Source organism: Gymnogyps californianus, chromosome 14, assembly GCF_018139145.2.
Source record: "Gymnogyps californianus isolate 813 chromosome 14, ASM1813914v2, whole genome shotgun sequence".
Taxonomy (NCBI): Eukaryota; Metazoa; Chordata; class Aves; order Accipitriformes; family Cathartidae; genus Gymnogyps; species Gymnogyps californianus.
Genome location: NC_059484.1, coordinates 16,249,390 through 16,262,803, shown reverse-complemented (window position 1 = coordinate 16,262,803; position 13,414 = coordinate 16,249,390).

The window sequence follows — 13,414 nt, the reverse complement described above, 5'->3', positions numbered from 1 at the left end:
AAACTGTCCTGGGAGTTGCTGGAGCCTCAGGTTCGGGTGAGAGCTGCTGGCCATCCCCATTCCTGGGAAGGAGGGGCAGGGCACGGCGAAGCCCCGGCCCCCAGCACAAGGTGGGGAGGGGGATGCGCTGGGGAGCTCCGACTGGGGGGGAACAGGCTATGAGAGCAACCGAGCTGCAGCTCCCACGGAGCACTGGGGAAGCACCTAAAGCACAAACCCTCTTCCTCCAGTTTTTTAAGGAAAAACCCAAACCAAAGTGACCTCTGCTGTAAAAAGCAGCTACAAACTCACATACTAAGCAATTCTTGATGGGCTTCCAACTTCCCCGTGAAAAAGCTTTCTAATCCAAAAGAGTAATTCAAAAAATTCAGTCCAAAAACTGGGCCCAGCACCTCCAAACCAGCATTTACATCGCCCCAGGACTGATCCGAACACACAGAGAAGCCCTCATTCTCCATTCTCTCCCTGCTAGCACTTGGGCAACTCATGGAGCAAAGACTACCGCTCATGGCAGGCACAAAAACAATCCCGGCTTCTTCCTTTGCAGCAAACTTCCAAAACAGACGGGCCCGGTGCGAGCGGCGCCTGCAGCATAACTTCATTCCCCTGAAGACATTGCAATGTGACAGGAAAAAAAAATTCAGCTCAAACCCCACAGAAATTACTGGGCTTTGCATCTCACATATTTACTCTGGGCTAGAACAAGAGCTTTTCTTCTCTGACATATGCACATAGCTGCATTCAAAGCCAGCCATGAGGAGAGGTATGCGTACATCTACCAGCTGAATTTTTTCCGTCGTGTCAGTAAGAATGATCACAGCTACTCTTGTACTAGAGGTTTATGAGAAATACCTTGCAGTCAAAATAATACAGTGACAAACCAACTACACTAACCAATTACCTCGAAATCTGATGGACATACCTCAGAAAGAGGCCCAATTTATAGGTCAGGAGGCATTAAATCAATTACCAGCACGATGCAAGCACGAACAAGGTCACCTTGCTGAAGGAATATTTCTGTTTATGGTCATGTCAGAGTATTTTGTTCAATAGAGAAAAATGAAAACCTGATTATCATGAATTTGGTAGACCGGTCTGAAGTAGAATGTAAATCAGAAACGAGAAGATTTATGGCCAATTAAATTGAACTCCAATCAAAATCCCATTCAGGCAACAGTTCCCTGGGGGCTTCAATTTGTTAGTGCCACATTTTTTTAATAACTTTCTTTTTCATGTAACATCAGCAATAATAAAAGCCCTTCAATAACAAGCAGAGCCGCGAACACGTTATTTATCTTAAAATGCCATCATTGCCTGGAATCAGAAAGCATTGAAAGGACGCACTGTAATCGCTCACAAACAACCCCCCATAAAACTGCAGCGGGTGTAAAGCGTTTTTTTCTTAGTCTCAGAACAATTTCTCTTTTCATTAACCTGGTTCAAGTCTGAAGTATTTCTCCTGAGTAAGAGCGAGTTGGCATTGACCCTGGCATGAGACTGAATGCAGCCTCTGATGTCTCAGACCCCTTCCCAATGTTGCGTGTGCATGTGAAGTACAGGGCCGGTGGCGTATCTGTGCCTCATCATTATGAAATGTTTAGTATTATCAGAAGGAGACTGTCTATCAATATATTCCAGATGCCCTTGACGGTATTCAAATGTATGCTAAAGGCAGCAGTCGGGATTTCTCTCACTTTAGGCTAGGAAATCTATTTTCTGCTCTAATGTGCCTCTCTCCCCTTACGTCTCCCCCTTCCTCCTGAGTTCCTGGTAAAACCCTTAGACAATATAAAAACTATTCTGGTGTATAGTATTTTTTTTCTTTTTTTTTTAAAAGAAAAATTTATCCTTTTTCTTTCCTTAAGAAAAAGAGGAATTTCCTTTTCCTTAAGGAAAGAAAAAGGATAAATAGAACATAAATGGAATAAGGAAAATGAGAATGCTTCGAGTAGGAATGAATTACTGTACCTTTCGTTAAACACAGAATTGCAAAATTTGCCCCGAGTGAAGTCAGAGCTCAACCAGGCATGGACGGAGAGGGAAATCCCGGAACAAAACCATGCAGGCAGCGTTCCCAGAAACCACTGACATCAACAGGAGCCTTTTGGCTCAGTTCAGTCGTCGCTGACGGGCCACCACTGTGACTGACTGGAAATCAGTCAATGCTTGGATTTTCTTGCTTAGGCAGTAGAAGTGGTGAGGAGAGGAAGTTATTTAAGGATAACTAACAGTTGTCAATCTGAAGGGCTGTGTGGTTTTGTAGGGCAGTCTGGGCTGCAGCATCACCAAACTCACACTTATAAACGAGAAAGCTGCTGTGGGAATTTTATTTAATATCTAAATACATGCGCATGACATCGCGACTGCCTTCAGCCCTCAGCAGCCGCCTCCTCTCAGGAACAGCTTCTTCCAGGCCAAACCTGGAGGAATCAGAGCGGCTTAAAAGCAGCACGGCAGAGTCTGGCCCCTGCAACACCGATAGCTTTGCATGAGCAAGGACGCCTCTCCCCATCTAAATGAATGCTGTCTCCACCGCATGCTGTCAGAATTACAATGGAAAGCCCGTAAATAAAACAAAAATGCAGACCTCAGTCCTCCTCTCATGACATCTTGGTGAGAACAAGCCCTGACAGGAATAAAAAACCTCCCACACTAAGCAAAGCAATTCTGCTATTTATGCAGAAGGAAGAAGAAAAGCTGTATATCAAACAAATAATTACAAGAGCAGCTTTATCAGTCCCTGCTGATTACTCTCAGCTCGGTTTGATGATTCTGCCAGCGCTCCGCAGGTTGTTCAGAGAGGTGCATGTCACAACATTTCACTCGCAGTTCTTTCATTTATTAGCACCTACTGCTACCTGTCTCTTAGTCAAAAATCTTGGCATACATTTAGAAATTGGTCTCCTGGAGTCTGTCAGGGAGGTTTAAAAACCTATAAATCATATTTTTATATATACACATACATCCTCAGACAGACTCCACATGCAAATATGAATGCATAATGATGTATTTTGGGCGTTACATATGTATATGCAGTTATATAGAGGCACACGCATTTTTCTATAAGTGCACCCCCCTCCCCAGTATGTAAATACAGCAATTCAAGTAACTTGCTTACCACTGCTCCAGTCTGGGTGGGACAACATTTCATTTGACCTTTTTTTCTTCCCAAATTCACTAAAATATTAAATGGAAGAGGGTCTAATCTTTATCTCGGAAAACATCAATGCCTTCTGAAGAGCAGCATAAGCTCTGACTGTCACCACTGTCAATTTATCACCAGTGTTAACTGCACTGTATTTGAGCAATGCTCAGTTACCAGATTAGCACAGATGTCTCTCAGATTTTTGCTCCTAATTGCCATGGTCTGCAGGTATCCCTGAGATTTATGTCCCACTGCAAGGCATCCTTTGTGGCAAGCACCTCTGTGCTGGGGTGTGCAGTGCCCAGCCGAGGGGACAGACAACCAAGCACCCGATTTATGGTGCTCACATCCCCTATCCTCAACTCGCCTACAAGAGCTGTGCACAGGATTGTGGACAGGAAAACTGAGAGGTCAGAGCTGAGCCCATCAGTGATGGATCCAGCCATGCAGGCTCCCTAGCTAACTCCCGCCAAATATCCCCTCAGCCCCGGGCTGGAGAGGCACTGATGATGACACTTGAACACAGGACTTCCCTTCCTACCAGGGAAGATGGACAGAGCAGAGGGGCTACACCAGTGCAGCCAGCATCAGGATCCGGTCTTAACTATAGATTTGGGTTATTTCATCCTAGCATCCCCAGAGTGCTCCAAGACTGACGAGCAGGCTCTTGTGCTCTATGGATGGCATATGGATGCGTCTCCCTAAAAGAAACAAGCTCGTGAGCTTCTGGATTTCCCCTTCTGGAGCACCATCTGTGCCCGCTCCCAGTCCCACCACCTGCTACTGCGGTGCAACCCAAGGCAGCCGGGCACACGCCGGCACTGGGGCGCTCGCCAGCCCTGCAATTCTTGCACGAGGCGAGAAAGCAGCAACGTCATCTGTAGCTGTCCCCAAATTTAAACACATATCACGCTGGAATACGCTCAGCCCACGCAAGTTCAACCTTCATTTGGGCAGGCAAAGAGTCTTTCTTCTGCTGACAGATTTTCTCTGACTGCATTAAGTATTTAGGGGGAAAAAAAAAAGAAAGAAGAGGAGACTCTGCTGACATTTAGGATAACACAGCAAGTCTGTAGCTGGAAAATAAATCCCTCAACTTCAAAAAGAGGAAATTTCAGCTGCAGCCCAAGCACCACCGCAGGTGAGGGTGCTGGGCCCACGCGGGTCCTGCTGGGGCTCCCACACCCCAGGGAAGCACCATGCTCAGCCCCGATCACCTCTTCCCCAGCAGGCAAGGGGCAGGGGGGAGTCACTGCTGAGCTGACTAATTGCTCATTAGCCAAAATTAACTCTGCCAGACAATTCTGTGATCACTACTAAAAGTCTGTCGTTAAAAGAGACTGCAGACATTAGTTCTGTGCTTCCTATCAAAGCACCAGCGATGTGATGCTCTAGCTTCGGGATCAACAATCTGCTCTCGGAGAAACATGGGAATTGCCTGTGCTGAGCTGCCTGTGGTCCATCCAGCTCACCCGCCCGCCTCTCATGCTGGCTACCATCGGATGCATTGTAGAAAGGGGCAAGAGCACTGCAGAGGGCAGAAATACAATGGTTTGCTCACTACAGCAGCCTCTTTCTGCTCTCGAGTAGTTAGAGACTAGTTCATACCCTGAAGCACGAGATTTAATATCCATCCAAAATCTGCTATTGTTAGTTATTCTCAGTGCCCATATAAAAATTATAACCTTCAGGAACCAGCAAGCAGAAGCCTTCCTAGGGGTATGGTAGGGAGCTCAGTGAAATACACGTGTGTTGGAGGAGCTGACTTTAAATATTAGGGAATGAATTTTTTCTTGGCGTCATTCCACTGATTTTTGTGGTATAAAACCCAGGGGTGAATATGGTCCAAGATATACACAAAATGAGCTAAATTCTGAACTGCACTTGCTGACCTCGTAACTCTTCAGCAGTTGAAATGTGGGTTACAAAGCCAATTTCCATAAAGGACATGTTCAGTTAACAGTGGGAGACTGTGCTGACTCGAGCTGTGTGAGCACACTACTGAGATATTTCCCACATAATCTACATTCATTCCATACTTTTTGGAAGTGCTCCTCAAAAGATGGTGTCAAGGGTGCAAATCCTATAGATCAGAAAGATATGTGACCCGTCAGAAAGCACAGAGCTTTTTTAACTCATTATTCTGGTGCTTTGAGAAGCCATAAACAACACACATGGGTTTTCTTCCCCCCAACCTCTAAGGCTGCAGGGTAGCAGCTTGCTTAGCGTATAGGCAGCCCAGATGGGGACATACACCCCCCCCTCCGTAGTGCTTGAAAAAGGACATGCTATACAGGGACACAGTGAAAATCCCAACTTTTGTCTATGCATAGGGCCCAACATCAAAAGCTATATTCATTCATTTTGCATATTGCTTGAGCAACAGTGAGGTTTTTAAAGCAGCAACTACCATTGTTACGAAATTGTACTATTTTAATAATATAACGAACTACCTGATACAAAATTTGAATGTACACCAGAGTTGTTACCCTGTGGCTAAATGTCTCACCCTTATTTAATCTCCTAAGACTCCAGACCTGCACAGACAGAGACATACACAACAGGACTTTAAACACTGTAGGGGAATTTCTGGTAAAATTATGCATGTACAGATATGCAAATATGTAGGATTTGCAAAAGGAAGAGTCTAATGTCACCTGTAATCTCTCAAGCCTGTAGATTTATACATGCAATTGAAGAAAACTCTTGACTTTCCACTCCGCATGGGAAATCGGATGAATCACATGCTCAAATTAGGGCTGGCATCGCCACATAGCTGGGACCATATTCTCACCATCTTATTTCTGTTCAGCGGCCACAAACTCAACAAGCCCTTGAAATCAGTGTGACTATTCAAAAAGTATGCTTCTGCTTCATGCGGATAAGGGGAGTCACCCCTGCTCCCCAGATACAACTGATTGCTCATGTAAATACTTACAGCAACAAGGTTAGATATCACATTTAAAAATTCAGTCTCTGGTATTTGCAAATTTTCTAGGGGTGCTAATACCAAAACAAAAATTTGCAACTTGTCTTGAAACATTTATCAGCTAAATAATCATTTCAGTTTAAAAAATTCTAAAGGAGCTGAACCAGTAGCCTGTTTCAAACAAAGAATATTGACGGGAACGAGCAAACACTGGTTTATGCCCAATTTAAGGCAATAACTAGAAGAAACATACAGCCCATTGTCAAATGGATATAAAATAAGTAGGAATATGCGATAGGAGAGAGAGGCCTCAAAGGCTGTTTTAGTACTACTTAGAATTTAAATAGAGATTGGTGGTCAAGACATCAGCAGTGTGTCCAAAACTTGCATGGATGGGTTCCCTGTGCAAAACGCCCTGCATGGACCCAGTCTTTGGGAACAGGACTCAGGTTGTACTCGCACAAACCTTTACTGTTGCAGGAGTTTGCAGAAGAATGGACAAAGGACCAATGAAGATTTCATTGCTAAATGCTTTGCTGGGATGTCCCCAGCTGCACCTACAATGGACACAGGGTATGAGAATCTGATTAAGAAACAATCTGAACTCCATAAAGGAAAAACTGTGGAAGTGAGGAATGTAATGAAGTGTGCAGCATTCAATGCAACCAAGACGCGAGTTTGAATGTTGGTTTGTAAACAATACTAATTAGACCAGAAAATATAATGGCAGAGACTCACACAAGTCTTCATCGAAGTTTTCAGCAGTACAGCTGAGGATTTGAAACACCGTATACAAACAGCGATGCCCCTACTCCTGGTTGCACTACAACACTACACTTTAGACGTGGTGTATGGTTATGTCACAATGTGGATGGCACTTTGAGATCCAGGATGCTTTCCTTGCATTTCAAATTTTCAAATCCCCATTTCAGCAGTCCCTGCTGTACTTTTAGATGGCGCTGAAATGACACAGTCGGTATTTCCTTAGCGACACACAAAACTACCGAGAGAATCTATTTAGGAGGGAATCAGGGAGGTGACCAGCTGGAAACCCATGATGAAAGAAAGACTACTTGTTACTTCCCTGAGGGAGATGGAGGAGAGTAAAAGTTAATGGAAGGATAATCAGGAACTCTTCAGGGATATCAGTTTATAGGCCAGGAGCGTATATAACTGAGACTTGTTTGCATATCAAGAGACTACAGGAGAAGGTGTGACAGCCAAATGCAGCTTATGAAAATATGGCTATCTGTAAAGCCGATAGCTTCTTCGCATGTGAAAACACAATCCTAATGTTCAACTTGGCAAGTGAAGGCTAAATAACATCAATATGTCTGTTTTGAGCAGCCTGTACGCTGAAATCGCTTCTTATGACATTTACAGTGTTTTCAGCAGACGTGCCTGGGACTCAGAGGAACAAGCTGGTTTTTTAGGGATTTCAAGGATCCCTGCTTAAAATATCCACAAAAATGAAACATTCAAACTTTAAAACAACATGGTGGAATTGGGTGCTTTTTAATGGTCAGTGAAGAAAAAAAACAACTCAGAGATTGCTCAAAACCACCACGTTATGCTACAGGAACAGGACAAGATGTAATTCAGCTTTAGACAGAGCTCTGGGTATTCAAGCTCTTCAAAGAGTTTTAGAGATTAAACTACAGAGAAGCTGCAGTGTCCAAAAGCACAGCTGTAACAGTTATTTACCTACTCTGCAAACACCAAAAGCAGTGTGTGTCTACAGTCATGTCACCTCACCTGGAGACCTCCCCGTACCTCAGCAGGGCCGAGAGTCCCTGTCAATACTGGCGTGGGAGCCCTTTTGGGAAATACAAGTTCGCCCATATCTGAATTCCTCTCATACTGTAATAAGCATTTTGTTCAAGTATGATCTTCTAAATAGAGATATCTGTGAAGATCCCCCCCTTCACACCAATACTCCCATTCGCTTCCATTCTGCACCTTTAATAATCCTCCCAGCTGGTCCCTGCAAGTGCCACCGCACTTCGGCCAGATCTATGTCCCGACCTTCCTGCCGAGGCCAGCACAAAACTCTCCTTCCCCTCCTGCTCTGGACTGGTTGGCAATATCGCTGCAGCCTATTAAACAGTATGAAAAGGAAGGACTACTAAAAGCCTTTCATTGGGCCAAGCACTCAAACCAAATGCAGGGTTTTATTATTAGAACGTTTTGTCGAAAAGGAGGATATTGGCCAAGATTATCTCAGTCTGTTTTTCTGATCATTTCAGTGAAATCTCTTGTGTTGGCCAAATCCAGAAATGTGTGGGAAATTAAGTTATTTAGCCCATTATGTCCCTTTTACCACACTAACAACCAATATTCTTCTTTATTGTCCAGGGCATTTTTAAGTGTGTGCCTGTCATTCATAAACATATAATTGCTTTCTTGTTTATAATTTTTATTCACACAGTGAGTATTTAGATGGCTACCACATAATTACCTGGGGAGAAAAGTGTTCCATCTTATATATGGTACAATTCACCAACATTTTGCAGGACTGTAGTCTATTTTACCAGCCGAGTCATTTCTCAGCAGGAACTCAATTCCGAAATTCCCAAATCCTCCACTTTTATAAAGCATCCCTTTTCATGTTACATCGGCTCTTCATTCTGCTTTACTGCCACACCGCACACCACCAGAAGTCGGAGTCAAGAGGTTATTTCAGAGCTCAGTCCATCGTTATTCAATGCCCATTTCTACAAAAGCCTCCAGGAACTTCCAGTTTCCAAAAGACCCTCCCACAAGGAAAGGTTTTGGTCCAGCATCACATCTCCATCCTCTCTAGAATCCTATGATTTTTTTTCTCTCTCTCTCACATCTGCAAATCGTTGATAATTTTCACCTTCTCTAGACAGTTCAATGACACTTCTGATTTGCAAGGGAGTTCAGGCCGGAATTTTACCAGATGAGTAGTTTCACCGTCTGCATGCATTTCGCTATCACATCAGTACTGGCTTTCTTCCAACCAGGAGACTTAGAAGAATCCTGAAGAGGTCTTTGTATTCAGACCAAGCCTTCTGCTGAGCTGCGGGCACTATCTGTAAAGTGACTCTATGAAAATGACGTCACTGTGTGGCAAACATGTTCTTCCTACAGTAAATTTGTTTGGCATGCAAAGTCAAAACCGAGCTTTTTCAAACTGTCAGCATCTTGAGCTCAGTCTTGCAGCTAAATACCACGTTGTGTTCTTTCTACTTCATGTCTCGCACATCAGCAACAATACGAACTCGGCAATCAAACCTGAGCTGGCGTTTTTTGTGATGACTCACAGAGCTGATTAAAATACAATTGCTCTCCCAGACCTGGGCTGGCTCAAAACGGCAGCAAATGTATCAAAGAGGTGTCTCTTAATTCCCCACCCTTTGTTCAGAAAATTAAACACACACAGAGATAGATGCAGTAATGGAGTGTGCATTTTACCCTCGTTTGTAACCGGTCCAACTCTTAACTAATAGGGCTTAATGTAGTTGTACATTATGATTTCAGATGGGTGTCTTTACTCACGCTGAGTTATGCACTCCATAGGTAGCAGTAACAAAACCGCGCACTCACCAAATGAAGCACTGAGAAATACGGCTGGAGCGAGACTCCGTAAGTTAAGATGACATTTAGTAGCATAACAGCCACATAACCTCGAGATAGAGGCTCTTAACCCATAGCAGGCTGATTTCTAATGCTGTGTTTGTCACAGGTGACATGAAGTTACGTGCTCCCCAGACAGCAGTGACACACAATAGAGAAACCTTCAGTCTCTCTGAAGGCAAAACTACTTGTCCTTGTCACCCAGCGAAAAATGGCAACCCCAGCCCAGCGTGTGTTGTAATCACACCAGCACAGCGAACCCAGGAGGAGGAAAATTAAAACAGCAAAGAGGTAGTGCCTACCTTTTGAATCAATTTATCTTAGGGCATGCCTGTAGCCCTCCTCTGCGAGACACGGCTGCTGTGCACTGGCAACATCTCTAAAGTAGTCAACAAATATCGACCTCTAAAATGCCAGCCAGGCTTTTCTGTGTGAACCTTGGATGTGACTCAGCGTGGGAATACATCTTCAAAAGCAAGAGTTTCAAACAGCATTCTCTTAAAAAAAAAAAAAACCCTCCCAAACAAACAGTTCATTTCAAATCGCTCTTCCTCCTTTTTTTTTTTTTTTTTTTAATTGCACCAGGAACGAGCTTTTTTGGGCTACTATTTTAAAAGTCTAGGCCTAGGAGAAGTTCTGCCAAGTCCTAGCAAAACACAATGTAATTTTAAAATTACAGTCTGACAAACTGCTGCTTTGAGAGAACAATCATCTTCTAAATGACTGGGCAGGCTGTCTCAAATCGCTGCTTTACATGAGCTTGAGAAGGGGCCGCAAGAATGCGTAGCGGTCACTGCTCTAACTCTGTGCAGGCCCTGGACTTCAAAGACATCTGAACATCACCGCGTTGCTAATGAAAATCCCAGGGAATTGCTCTGTACCGTACTTGCTTAGCTTGAATTTGGTTACCGTGCTGAAACGTCAGGATGGTACCAAGGCAAGTCTGTTCGTGTCTTGTTGCAACTCCAGATTGATACCACACGGCTCCATCAAATAACAATAAATCATGTCTCAGATATGATTAAATCCCTTTGTGTTATTTAAGTCTGAGCTGGACTGAGCACTAGAGAATACTACACAGAGACTGGGCACACAGGGAACAGCAGCGATCACCTGAACGAGTCTGATGCGCTAGACAACAATCTGGATTCAAGCCAGAGGTGGGACTGAACAAGCAGAGATGGATGATCTCTGAGTCTCACCAGAGATGGGAGAATCATCTATTTTCATTCCTCCAAACCTCTCTGCAGCTTTCAGACCTGGCAACAATAAAGCACTGCCCAGCAGGAGCAAAGTAGCCCAGGATAACCCTGCAACATAGCTCTTCCTAATAAATTGGAGTGATGGGCAATGGCACCTCCACTATTAAGCCCTGCTCTGCAATCCCACTCGGCACCTCTGGGACCACAACACGCAGGGAGGATTTGAGAAGCTGTCAAAGGGCAGAGAAGACACAGCACCGCCTGCCCTTCGCTCCACGCAGCCATACTGCAGCTACCAAGATGATGTACGGCACGGCATAGGATGATAAACGGCCAGGAAGCCGCTGGCTGAAACTGAACCCAAACTTCAGAGATGCGAAGCTACTCCGCAAAGAAAAGTGGCTTGGAGCAAGTTCCAGCCACAATGCTGTCTTTTAGCCCAAAACGAGCCCGTGCCCTGCAGTCATCCATCCTGGGTCCAGGCTGAGGGACAGCGTGTGACGTGGTAGCAACATTGCTGACAGCCTTGCTGGCAGGCAATGAACAGCTTTTTGTTGCTGGATGCGAACCCACGTCCTTCAGCTGACTTCCCAGAGGCCATCAGACTTTGAACCTGTGTATCACCATGTCCCTACGGCCAAGGCCAGTGCAAACCACCCACAGTGCCACCTCCCAAGGTGCAGGGCCCCAGAGAGCCAACCCCAGCCGTGCAGCCTGGGGCCACCTGCACCACAGCTGCTGCCTCCAAACAAGCAGGGTGAGAGCGCGAAAGCAAGAAAAATACTTGTCCGGTGAACATTCAATCATGGCACAAGCTGATTTATCCAGGGTGGAATTCACCCCTGAATTTCCCCTGGGGGGAAGGGCAACTTCACTTCTAATAGTTTACATACTTGAAAAAAATTCAAACAGAGCGAGACACTGCAGCCCAAAGCAGGCATGTGTCCCCGTCTTCTGGCTTTAGCAATCTACAGGGCTCTACTTGCTGCTGGCTGTAACCTAGAGCATTAACACTGTACAAGATTTATGTTTAAAGCATGTTAGTAACACTTTTTGATGATGGAGGCAGCATTTTAGCAAACAGTAAATTCTGCAGAAGCTCTGTTTGGCAGAGTTATCAATAATCCTATTAATGACAAGGTGCAATTTACAGCAAACTGGCAGTGGAAAGGAGATACACGACTTATGTGAAACAAAAAGATAATACAATATTACTCCATTGACTGTGCTTTCTCTTAATTGCCTTGTTATGTACGCTCGGGGCACACAATCTATCACGGATGAAGTTGTTTGTTCATAAAGCAGCACGCAAGAGGTTTTTAATCCAAGATGCCTCTAGCTGCATTTCAGGATTTATTTCAAAGTTGTCTTTAATTTTTCTATTTTACGTAAGTTTATCCTAATATTAGCAAGCACTCCTCTGAAAAGAAACTGCTGTGCTCAGTTGTGCTACTTGTACCGGATTATGTGACTGCTTACTAAGGCTTTACTCAGTAAGACTGCACAGAGAGACATGATTTGCAAAACAGACTGCAGATCTTGTGTCACTCTTCCCTGTCCCCAGATTTGCAGAAGGGCTGCTGGCCCTCAGGACAGAATCCAACTAATATTCGTTTGTGCATGTCCAAGTGACCCATGTTCAACGTGCCAGGTTCAGTGCACGTATTATAACCAAGGCATCGAGAATACCCTTTGCACAGTTATGAAGCAACTCTACCAAACTGAATGCCATAATTTTAATGTAACAAGCAAACTTTACCCCCAAGACTGTATCTATCCTATTGACACGTGAAAAAACACGCTGGAAACTTTCAAGATTGCAGAAAGATGCATTTGAGGCTTTAAAATAATTTAAATTATTTGTTTTCTTTTCAACATTAACTCATCTTCAGGTGTCCGTGTGGGAGGGCAGACAGATGGTTACTCAGCTGAGGAACTTGAGGCTGTTCTGTCTTTGTACAAGGGTAACAACCAGCAGTCTGGAAAGAAGATGGGCTTCAGACCGGGCCAAAGTCCAAATACAGGAGAAGAGACTGTGGAAATATCATTTCAGGGAACTGCTCAGATCTAGCTTTTGTGTGGTTTTGCTTCAGCTTCGATTCCCAAGACTCTCACAGATGGATTTGGTCATTACGCCACGAACAGCTAAAAAGCCCAAGGTGCACATTTTTATACCATATATAGTGCTAAGAATGTAAGCTACGCTGGGAATGAAGATGATGATGAATGAATTTATTTTATTTGTAGTTTTAATTATCGGGTAAATTCCATTTACCACCTAGAATGTGAATGTGTTTTATTACAATAATATGCCTCTGGCATGAAGCCAAGACAGAGCTTCCAAGCAAGGGGGAGGGGGCGTTAAATTGTGCTGCCTGGTGTTGAAAGCACTTGACATGTCTCCATTTCATTTCCTAGGTGCAACATCATAAATAAGCTCAATAAACTGTTGCTTACAGCCCTGGCCAATTTGAAACCCTACCTGATAGATTTATTTCAGGTATACTCTGTCCTCCAAAGCTGCTGGGAAACAACTTA